General features: G+C 34.5%; 1 pseudogene across 1 annotated transcript; it reads left to right on the top strand.

Annotated features, from left to right (window-relative positions):
• Window positions 1-10,441: 10,441 nt before the first annotated feature.
• Window positions 10,442-10,784, top strand: LOC309858552 (large ribosomal subunit protein eL30 pseudogene; annotated as a pseudogene). Its single transcript has one exon. The product of its transcript is annotated as a large ribosomal subunit protein eL30 pseudogene (transcript).
• Window positions 10,785-12,396: the final 1,612 nt, after the last annotated feature.

The following is a 12,396-nucleotide window of genomic DNA, read 5'->3' as shown; positions in this document are numbered from 1 at the left end:
GCTATAGAGGATATGGATTATAGGAAACACTTGTCCAAACTTATAAAATATTAATCCAAGATCAATAAAACCTTTCTGACTTTGGATGTTTTGTGTTTGAAAAATTATGTCCAATTTATAGCAGATTTCATGGAAAAGACAATATTGGAGATGGATTGGGAAGTATGCATAGAGGTAAATAGTACAGGGTATCTCAGTAGAAATAACAGAGTGAACAGATTTTTGTAGTCAAGATTGGGTAAGATACAGTTGGGGATTGACAACCAGAGACTCCAATAGGGCTAGAACCAGGATGTGGGGCCAGATCTTGGAGGCCTTAAATATTAAAGAGACTAGTCAAATTTTTACCTTCAGGAAATATAACTGCTTAGAAGATTTTTGAGCAAGACAACACCATGATCAGTATCTCATCTAGAGATGACTCTGGCTGGAGAAAATGTCAACTGAATTGTTTGTGATTATTAACATCTAGATCCAGAAAATGGCTATATGTACTTAGTATCTTATTAATAATTAATCATGTGTTTAATTAGCTTTGATTCAGAAGTTAGGCAGGCTAATAATTAATCAGATTCCTAACAGGATGAAAATAATTTAGACTATAAATGTACAAAATGTACCAAAATGTCAAAGAAGCAAAATATTCATTTTCCTATCGTGTAATTTTGCCAGAAATTCTCTAGAATGAGGAATGTGAAAGAAAATGAAAGATTGACTACTGCATGCCCTAGGGAACAATTTATGCTCCACGGAGTCTGCATTCCACTGTGGCTGAGGAAAGGAGCACTTTGTCTTTATAATTTAAACTATAATTTGGTTGTGATAGGGTGACACTAAGTGGCTGAAAAGGGAAAGGCTTAGTCAATAGAAATCAAAATAAGAACAAAAACTTGCGCTTGTGGTGACATTTATGACTCCCAAGCAACAACATGAGGAAATTATACTCATAGTAACTTGGAATCATTAAAAAAAATCAACAACTAGCAATTTCTTTCCTTCTGAGGAGCTTAAGATCCTTACAAATGGATGATAAAAGCCAACAGAAATTGAATCATCAAAGCTGTATTGTTAAATAAGATATTTTCTTTCAAAATAAAAAAAAATAATTAATTCCCTATTGAACTTCTTGATTCAGAGGTGTTTATTACAAGACTTTTTTTTTTCCTTTTTTGGTGTTATCGATAACAATAATAACAACAATCATAAAATAGTATTTTGCTGTTCAGTCTATAAAATGGACTTTCAATGCAATATTGCTGAGTACCTTTACTCAAAATTATTCAAATAAGTGTATACATAATACTTAACTAAAATATTGCTTTTGAACCCCTTTAAGAAATATCTACAGGAAGGTGGAAGGGAACATATTTCCTCTGGCACAGTCAATTTGTGTTATTTTCAGGAAATTCTTAGTGTTTATAGAACTGATTTTTTAAAAGCATCTACATTTCTTTTCACTGAAAATCAAAAAGACTTCCTAGTCCAATATTCATTCATTCATTCATTCATTATTTATTTATTTATTCTATCATTTTTTCATCTAGTAAATACTAGACTGCACTAAATAAAATTATCACTTTTATTGGGTAAATATGGCTAAATATTAGCAATTACATGTTATCAATTCACTGTTTAGTAAGCACTTCTGGATAATGGTGATAGATATATGGCATCTTTCTGGAGTTCTGATCCTCTGACATGTGACAAAAGCAGTCTAGTACTAACAACCCCACTGGGGCAGTCCACTTTTTGTTTGGATAATTCTAGCAAAATGCAGAATTTTTTTTTTCCCCTAAGTTAAGCTGAGATCTTTTTTTCTGAACCTTCTACACATTGGTTCTACTTCTGACTTTTGAACTCCCCACCCACACAAAAACTACTCCATTTTATGTATCATTAGTCTGTGGATATCAGAAAACCAACTTTGCATTTATTTCTGCTTCTGTCTTGTGGTTTTCTCTTCTCTAGAAGAAACATTTTGGTTACTTCCTCTGAAATGTGATGATCCCAAATTGACATTGGAAAATGGCTGCTGCATCTTCTCATTGTGTTTCCCTTCTAGCTTCTGTAATATCCTTACTTCTCTTCTGGCTTTCTTCTTGTCTTTCAGAATCTCCTTACTTTTCTCTGGATTTGTTTTTTTTTTTAATACTAACTCCTTCAATATCAGTGTTCCTGGGAGCCCATCTTCAGCCCTTGCCTTGTTCATTAAAGGGGCCCTGGGTACAGTACCCTGTCTTTTGACTTCAACTATCATCCACAAACTAAATGCTTCCAGCTCTAGCAGAAAACTCTGAACTGCAGACCTTTATATTTGACTGCCTCATAGATGTCTCTACCTGGAAGTTCTATCTATACTTCCAGATGGACAGATCCACTCTTACTGTATCCACAATACATCATCTTCTATCAAGCTGTTATTTATTCTGAATTGTCTCCATCCATTCCATTACTAGAGGCAGAAACAGATGTCCTCAGATACCATAATTCTCATTCCTTGCTTGTCTCCCTCTCTCCCTCTCCCACACATAAGAGGTGACAAAGTTATAGTAAAACTGTTCTTCTTACTCTCTTTAATGCATCTACTCTTGGATTTTTTCCTACACGAGAGCTAGAACCTATCAGCCAGACTCCTATGCTCCCATAAAGTTATTCGCATCTGTTACAATTGGTGTTTCTGTGGGCGTTTGAGGACTAGAATCTCCTATTTTACCTAATCACTCTGTTGTTTGATTTTTGAATGTTATACCAATGTTATTTTTCTGGGATAATCCCTAACTGGTCTTAACATATTATTATTATTATTATTATTATTATTTTGGTAACAGTTTTATGGGGAGATAACTCAAATATCATATGTCACCATGTCAATTGTAAAGTTCAATAGGTTTTTTTTTCAATAGTTTTTAATATATTAACAGAGCTGCACAGCTATCATCATGACCGATTTCAGGATATTTTTATTATTCCCAAAAGAAACTGTACTCTTTAGCTATCATTCCCTAACCCTCCAACTCCTCTATTATAGGAAACCACAATCTGCTCTCTGTCCCCATAGATTTCTCTATTCTGAACATATAATATATATGGAATTGTAGCATATGTAGTCCTTGTGATTGGCTTCTTTGACTTCACATAATGTTTTCAAAGTTTATGAATATGGTAGCAATATTATCACTTCACTCCTTTTTATGGCCACATAATACTCCATTGTAGAGATATGCCTTATTGTGTTTATCCATTCATCAGTTGATGGACATTTGGATTCTTTCCACCTTTTGGCCCTTATGAATAATGCTGCAAAGAACATTCATATATAGATTCTTCTGTGGACATATGTTTAAATTTCTGTTGGGTATATACATAGGATTGGAATTCTTGGATCAAATGGTAACTCTATATTTAAGTTTTGAGAAAATGTCACACTGTTTTCTAAAGCAGCTATACTATTTTACATTCTTATCAGCAATGAACAAGGGTTCTGACTTTTCCCTACACTTGCCAACATTTGTTATTATCTTACCTTTTGATTCTAACCATTCTACTTTTTGATTCTAATACCACCTCTACTGTGAGGTGGTATTGCCTTGTGGTTTTGATTAGTACTTTCCTAATGACCAATGACTTTTGACATCTTTTCTTGTGCCTATTGATCATTTGTGTATCTTCTTGGATATATATATCTATATTTGAATCCTTTGCCTGGTCATTAAAAAATATATATATTTGCCTTTTTTCTGTATGAGCCCTTTATATATTATGGCTACTTAGTCCCATATGAGATATATAATTTGCTAGCATATTCTTCTACTGTGTTGGTTGTCTTTTCATTTTCTTGACAGTGTTTTTAAAAGTACAAGGAATTTCTATGGGGTGCTTGACTGGCTCAGTTGGAGGATTGTGCACCTCTTAACCTCAGTGTTGTGTGCTTGAGCCCCATGTCAGTTGTAGCGATTACTTAAAAATAAAATCTTCAAAAAAATTAAGTACAAAATTTTTAAAACTTTAATGAAGCCCAATTTATCTTTTTTTCCCCTATGGTTAGTTGTGTTTTAGTTGTCATCTCTAAAAAAACCCCCAAAAACCAAAAACACAAAACTGTGCTTAATAAGATACAAAGTTCACACACACACACACACACACACACACACACACACTCTATATATATATATATATATTTTTTTTTTTTTTTCCCTGAGAGTTTGATAGTTTTAGCTTCTGTACTTTGGTGCAATTCATTTTAAGTTAATTCATCCATATGGTACCAAGAACTCTGCAGAAATTTAAATTGTTATCTTATATGTAATGTGTCATTTTTCTCTGTTTCCAAGATATTCTCACTATCTTTGCTTGTTAGCTTGATTATAATTTCTATTCACATGGGTTTCTTTGGGTTTGTCTTCCGTGGGATTTATGGACCTTCTTGAGTCTGTAAATGTATGTGTGTATATATATATATATATATGTATGTATTCTTTTTCTAAAAATGTAAGGGCTTTGGTCATTTTTTAAAATATATTTTTTTCTCTCCTTAATTCTCTTTTCCTTCTGGACACCAATTATGCATATGTTAAGCCTTTTTAGATTGTCCCAAGGGTCTCTGAGAACTTACTCATTTTTTCCAATCTTATTTTTTCTCTTCTTCAAATTGGTAATTTCTGTTGATCTATGTTCAAGTTCACTGACATTTTCCTCTCTCATTTCCATTCTGCTAGGTCTTAAATTTCTTTGTTGTTTTCTATTTCTTTACTGAAATTTCCTATCTTTTCTAATTTATTTTCTTTATCCCATAAAGCACAGTATAATAGCTACTTTAAAATCTTATCATATCATTTCAACATCTGTGTCATTTTAGGTTGACATCTGTTGATTGCCTTGCCCTTAGAATAGTTCACAATTCCTAATTCTGTGTATGTTAATTAATTTTGGATCATGTCAGGAAAATTGTGAATCCTTCATTTTTATACTGTGGATTCTGCTATAATTCTTTGGAAAACATTTTTACTCTCCTTTTAATGGTCAATCAATTCAATTATATATAGATTACAAATTTTGTCTTATTTTCTGAGAATGGTGGCTCAAGTCAAAGAACAGTTTCTTAAAACTTTACTCCACTGGTTGAGTCAGTCCTTAGTTGGGCTGGGACTTATGAGAATTTATTACCAGAATTAGCAATTCTTTCCCTGGATCTCTGCCATATGCCCACATCCCCCTACTTCTTTTCTTTCTTTCTATCTTTCTTCTTTTTTTGTTTCCTGTGGCCAGAAAAAAGTTGTTGGAACTTCCACACTATATCAACCTGAAGAAGTTCCAATAATTCTAAGGAAAAACAAATAAACAAAGAAACCCTGAAAACTCCCCCATGGTGTTGCTTCTCCATACCAAGACTCCCTTCCATAGTCCAGAGTTGTTTTTGTTTGTTTATTTTGCCTAGATTTTATAACTCTTATCAACAGTAGGGTTGAGCTATTGGCAGCTAATGTAACTATACCAGAACTGGAACTCATTAGTTTTTTTTTGTAAAGTGTTGAGTCCCACTTTTTTCTTTCTTTTTTTTTTTTTTTTTTTTTTTTGGTCATATATTCCAGAGGGAATTATATATAGTACTCTTTTTAAGGAAGTAGAGAGAGTGTGACAAAAGAAACAGTATTCAATTATTAATCCTACATTTTTGGTATATGAGGAAGCCCATGGTATATAGAAAAAAAGATCTGAGTTTTATTCTTGTTTGAAATTAATTAGTTGTTTGCAGTTGGGAAAGTCATTTTGCTTTTTAGAGCATCAATTTACTTAGGATCGATTATCAGACCTCTGCAGAAATCCTTTACAAACTCCATATTTCTAGAGAAAATAAGGGGTTACTATACTCAGAATCCTGTCCCAGCTTCCTTAAAAGATATGTTTGATTATCAAGAAGCATTTTAGCACTTTGCCAAAGTCAAAGAGAAACCCAAGAAGTATGCAGAGACTGGGTTTTGATCTGTGACTTAGTCCGCAGTGTTGCAGCCCCAAGAGTCGAGGCTAAAGTAAGCACCATCTGCTGATCCATCATGCCCTCTGAGCATATTTTTCTTTGCTCAGTTTTGAGGCGGGCTTGGAATTAGGGATCTAAATTAGAAATTATCCTATCTGCTTATTAACTTATAGATCAGTTTCATTTTTTAGAGAAAGCAATTAAGAATATGATGAGCCTGCAGTAAGAGAGGCTGTCTGAAAGCTCTTTATGGTTCTCATCTCTTAGAAGAATAGCTAAGCCATAAAACACATCTGAAATTTATGGATTTAAGACTTAAACCATGGTGACTATAATTTTTGATTTTAATAAGCTTTTTACTCCTCAGTAAATGAATAAGGAGTAATTTTTAAATTACATTTGCTCCTTCATGCAGTTACTTTATTTCTGCTTCCTGACAACATACCCATTTGTTCATTACAATTTGTATTCAGATATTACTTGTAACTGGCATATCGATAAAAAGCTATGACGAAAATAATTTAGGATTTCAAGCCTTAAGTTTCACTTCATTTTAGGAAGGAAAGGACAGAGAGGAAGCAAATGCCTTTTAGAAATATAAACGTTGTATTTTTTTTATCCCATTTTAAAAATATTGGTAGAGTTTTAGACTGGAATTTAAAATTACATGATAATACCTAGCACTTGACATGAAGTGTTAACTGATCAATTTCTTTGGCAAAACCATTTAGCAATGAATACTGAAATATATTCTGCTTTAAGGTATTTTATCAATGAATTCATGCATATTGTATTGGAAATTTCATGTTTGGGTGGTACATATGAATGCAGCATGATAAATATCAAAAATTATTATTATTGAGAACCTCAGAATTTCAATGGCTATGAAAAACTTACTTTCCTTTTATTCTAGAGTTTTCAAAGAACCTGTCAATAACTCTAGCTTTAATATAATTTCACCATCTTTATGTTTTACTCATAATTCTTTTCTTAGTAACATCTCTAGAACCACAATATTTGATTTGTCTTATTATTATGACCTAGATGTTCATCTTTGCTCTTTGAAATCGGAAAGTCCTAGAAGTGAAGCCAGAAGAAATGTCTGGGTTTCTGCCGTAAGGTTAGCTGAATGTTTTTAATAAACTAAGTAACCCTCTGCTTTCCTATCACTTGAAAATGGAGGAATCCTGTTGCCATTTCCATCAACAGAAGTTTGAATGAAAAGCTCTTTGAAGGGTGCCTGGGTGGCTCAGTGGGTTAGGTCCCTGCCTTCAGCTCAGGTCATGATTCCAGGGTCCTGGGATCCGGCCCCACATCGGACTTTCTGCTCAGCAGGGAGCCTGCTTTTCTTTTCTTCCTCTCTCTCTGCCTGCCTCTTTGCCTACTTGTGATCTCTGTCTGTCAAATAAATAAATACAATCCTAAAAAAAAAAAAAGCTCTTTGAAAATATTATTGTACTTTCCTATGATAGCTTGTCCATGGTGAGCATTCCATATACAAATTTTTAGAATTGATAGACAGTGGTAGCCCATCCAATTCTGGTAAAATGGTGGGTGAAAGTAGTATAAAATTCCTCCCGCTATGAACAACTAGAGATGCTGGATTTAAAACAACAATAAATGAAATATGTGACTGAACTAACAAAATGGAATAAAAATCCCCAGGTGGTAAAAATGAAAAGTGGTAAGTTCATGGGCTGAATCTCTGGAAACCATAGGGCACAATAGATAAAAGCATTGAGTATCAGACTCAGTGTACCTAGTGCTTGGATTTTAATGACCAAACATTAGTTCATTCATGTAAGACGTTGAAAAAAAGATTGATATGTATAGCTGGAGCCCTAAGAGAATTGAAACCTCGGTGAAAAGTTAAAGTAGAATGAAAACTATACACTGACATGTGAAGCAATTGAACAGCAATGAAGCTTCTCCCTGGCTAGATTCTGGATGGAAAAAAAGAAAAAGGAAAACTTAGAAACCTGAGCTCAAGTCTTTGAATATTAGAGTCTAAGTTACCAATAACTACAAGATAGAGAAACTCATGTTTCAATAATTAAGATAAAAATTGATTCCAAATCTGTGACTACTTAATACAGCAAACATGAAAACATTCTAAAGAGACATTCCATCATCGGATCACAAGAAAATCTCACAGGAGATCTATCGAAATATCATAATAAAAGAGTTTGGGGAAAATTATTAAGAACTAAAGAGTGAACCAGAGAATTGAGAGATAAATTGGAGAAAATCATCTGGAACGCAGCACACTCCAGCAAAATCCAGTGGAATGCAGCCCTGTCCAGAAACAGTGAGACAGAAACATGGAAGAGAAGTTCAGAGACAGAGGGAATAGACTGAATGAATGCCCAATACACATTTGAGAGGAGTTTGACAGGAGACAATATGGAAAGTAACAACGTAGTTTGAACACAACATAGTTGAGAATTTTCAGAATTAAATGTCTTCATTTTCAAGAAGCATAAGCTCCATAAAGAATAAATAATCCACATTTAGACATGTTTTATTAAAACTTCAGAATATTAAATCAAAGAGAATATGTAAAATACAACAAAAATTGAGAAGACATTACATAAAAAAGAACTGTAATTAGACTAACTATAGATAGCTCAATAAAAACAATAGGGATCAAGATTATGCAATATCTTTACAATGTGGAGAGTAACTGTCAACCTATAATTCTCTGTCCAGCTAATCTCTCAAGAATGAGGGTCATATGAAGAGAATTTCAGATAAACAAAAACTGAGAGAATTTTTCCCTGACAGGCTCCTCCCTCAGGAAGAAAGATTTTAAGTCCTGGAAGAAGTGGGATGCAAGAAAATATTGGAAAATATGTGACTAAATAATCTTATAATCTTTGTATTGATTGTGTGGAAATCAAAGCTATTGATCAAACTTTAAGTAAATTTTAGAAGTTAAACGTAACCACAGAAGAGCACCTGGGTGGCTCAGTGGGTTGAGCCTCTGCCTTCCGCTCGGGTCATGATCTTGGGGTTCTGGGATCAAGTCCTGCATCGGGCTTTCTGCTCAGCAGGGAGCCCGATTCCCCTCTCTCTCTGCCTGTCTCTCTGCCTACTTGTGATCTCTCTCTCTCTCTCTGTCAAATAAATAAATAAAATTTAAAAAAAAAAGTAAGCACAGAAGAATATAAATGGCCCTGTAAAACTGAAATTGGTAGGGACAAGAATAAGACATACTATCTAAGATTAATCCAATGGAAGAATAGGAAAGGAAAAATGTAAAGAAAGCATAGTATGGAAAGTATAAAATTACATATACAAATAAAGTCATTGACTGCATAAAGTAAAATTAAGCAGCATTGTAAGTGTATTAGATGTGTTTTCACATTTAATTCTTGCAATGGTGTCAGGCAACAAGCATCATAAGTATGTCATTTTATAGATTATGACACTGGCAATGCAAATGATCTAAATAATTTGCTTAAAGTCACATAGCTAGAACTCAGAGAGTCTGGGACTGAAGTCCATTCTGTTACCACTATAGTTTCTCTCTCTATAAAATTCAGATGGTGAAATAAGTCTGAAGTTATCACTATTTAAATATTTTAAGATAGTTAAATATAAATGCTCTAATATAGCCTATTAAAAGACTCTAAGGGGCGCCTGGCTGGCTCAGTGGGTTAAAGCCTCTGCCTTTGGCTCAGGTTCATTATCCCAGGATCCCGAGATGAAGCCCTGCATCGGGCTCTCTGCTCAGCATGGATCCTGCTTTCCTTTCTCTCTCTCTCTCTGCCTGCCTCTCTACCTACTTGTGATCACTGTCTGGCAAGTAAATAAATAAAATCTTAAAAAGAAAAAAAAAGAAAGACTCTCAGAGGGATGTCTGGGTGGCTTAGTCAGTTAAGTGGCTGTTGTTGGCTCAGGTCATGATCCCAGCATCCTGGGATCGAGTCCCACATCAGGCTCCTTGCTAGTCAGGGAGCCTGCTTCTCCCTCTGCCTCTGCCAGCTACTCTGTCTGCCTGTGCTCGCTCACTCTCTCTCTCTCTGACAAATAAGTAAATAAAATCTTTAAAAAGAAATAAAAGACTCTAAGAATAGATTAAAGGAAGAACAACATCAAAATATACTATTTACAAAAGAAAAGCCTTACATAATAAAAAATAAGTAATGATGAAATCATGAAGGTGGGAAAAAATATCAAACAATGTCTAACTAAAGAAATGCTTACTTTACTGTAATAACAAAATGGACAGTAAAGCAAAAAAAACCCACTAGAAATTAAGATTGACATTATACAATGAAACAGGAATTTTATCAAGAAAATATACAATATTACCAAATTGCATTTTAAAGATGAGAGCAAAAAAACTGCAAATCTAAAGATTTACTTGGAAAATATACAAAGAAACAGCTTCTTTCCTTCCTTTCTCTCAACCATTTTGACAGCTGCTCTTGGTTGGGGCAATCCTGCACCCAAGGCAGGAAGATGGTGGCTGCAAAGAAGACAAAAAATTCCCTGGAATCGATTAACTCTAGGTTCCATATCATCATGAAAAGTGGAAAGTATGTGGTAAGGTACAAGCAGACTCTGAAAATGATCAGAGATGGCTAAGTCAAACTGGTCATCTTTGCCAACAACTGCCCAGCCTTGAAGAAATCTGAAATAGAATACCATGTCACGTTGGCCAAAGCTAGTGTCTACCACCATGGTGTCAATAATATTGAATTGGACACAGTGTGTGGGAAATACTACAGAGTATGATATTGGCTATTGATCAAGGCGATTCTGAGAACATTAGAAGCTTCCAGAACAGACTGGTGAAAAGTAAATCATGTAAAATTTTTCTTTAGTAAAATTAGCCAGAGCTTGTTTTAAACACACATACACACATGATCAGCCAAAGAATAACATTATTTCTTTGATATTTATATATCAGAAAATATTCATAGCATAATTTCCCTTTAGCTTTATAAATACCCTTTGCTAACATTCATGCTCAAGTTAACAAATCAAACTTGTCCAGAGCTCAAGGGATGGATATTTTAGCCAAAATTTCAAGCATGCCTTGGACATAGTACTAATAATGTTTCATCTTAAACAATTTATTCATGAAAACATTCCTGATTTTCCAACTAGACATGTCTCTCCTTATTTTGAATACCCAAAGTACTTTGCTTATATTACTTTACTGAACATGTCTTACATTAACTTGGTGGTTCTCAGTCAGGCACGTTTTTCCCCACCAGGGAACATTTGGCAATGCCTGGTGACATTTTTGGCTCTCTCAATTGTGGGGAATCTTGTGGTGGGTGGAGGCCAGAAACAACGCTCAGCATTTTAAAATACACAGTGCATTTCCCTACAATAAGAAATTATTTGGCCCAAAATATCAACAGTGCTGTGGTTCAGAAGAAGAAACCCAGTTTGAGTTTGTAGCTTGTTAATTTTCTTTTTCATCTTCTCCACTTTCAGTTACTTTGAAAGTATCATGGGGACACCTCGGTGGCTCAGTTGGTTGAGTGTCTGCCTTCTGCTTGGGTTATGATCCCAGGGTCCTGGGAACAAGCCCTGCACTGGGTTCCCTGCTTAGTGGGGAGTCTGCTTCTCCTTCCTCTCCCCTTCCCCCTGCCTGTGTTTGCTCTATCACTTTCTCTCTCTCTCTCTCTCTCTCTCTCTCTCAAAAAAAAAAAAAAAAAAAAGGTATCATGGACTGGGTCTTACCTGGGATTCTATATAATTTATAGTGTTGTGCCTGCTACAGGGTAAGGTAACATTTGTGAAACTGAATTTTTATTCAACGTCAATCCTTAGTGTCCCACTACGTGTGGGGTGCTCTCTTCAGAAGGTGTGTGAAAGAGTCTAAGCAGGTAGTCTTTATTCTCTACGAATTCCCAGCTTAATAGTGAAAGAGAGATATAAATAGATACTTTGTACTACAATACATTATATACTTGAACAAGGGTATGAGGGAAAAGTATGCAGTGTGAAGCCAAAGTCAGAACTAAGGAGATTTCATATAGTAAATCAAAACAAAGCAGAACCTATTTGGCATACAATAATACCGAAAAGTTGCTTTGCCTATTTTGGTAGGTAAACTAGGATTAGAAAACAAAATGCCAGATATAAAGATGTAACACCAACAAAACCCCTTCCTTCCAAAATAAAGAATGTTACTAGGTTAACATAAAAGTGGGAGACTTCCTTGAAATCATCTTTCAATGCTGTTCTTGAACTGCTTAACTGAGAAGTTATTTTAAAGTCCAAGAACTCTTCTTTTACTTATTTTCCCCTTTTCCCTGGCATTCTGTTTTTGTTTTATTTATGAAATATTTTTTCTAATCTCTCTAAGGCTTCTGATTAGTATTGTTTTTATGTGAACTTTTCCTGGAATTATCTGTGTTAGCTCCAGTGCTATCGTTTCTTTTATGCTTATTTTGTTC

Source organism: Mustela nivalis (assembly GCF_964662115.1).
Source record: "Mustela nivalis genome assembly, contig: HAP1_SCAFFOLD_2762, whole genome shotgun sequence".
In the NCBI taxonomy this organism is placed as follows: Eukaryota; Metazoa; Chordata; class Mammalia; order Carnivora; family Mustelidae; genus Mustela; species Mustela nivalis.
The sequence above is the reverse complement of the archived record's forward strand: the minus strand, read 5'-3'. Positions and strand labels throughout refer to the sequence as shown.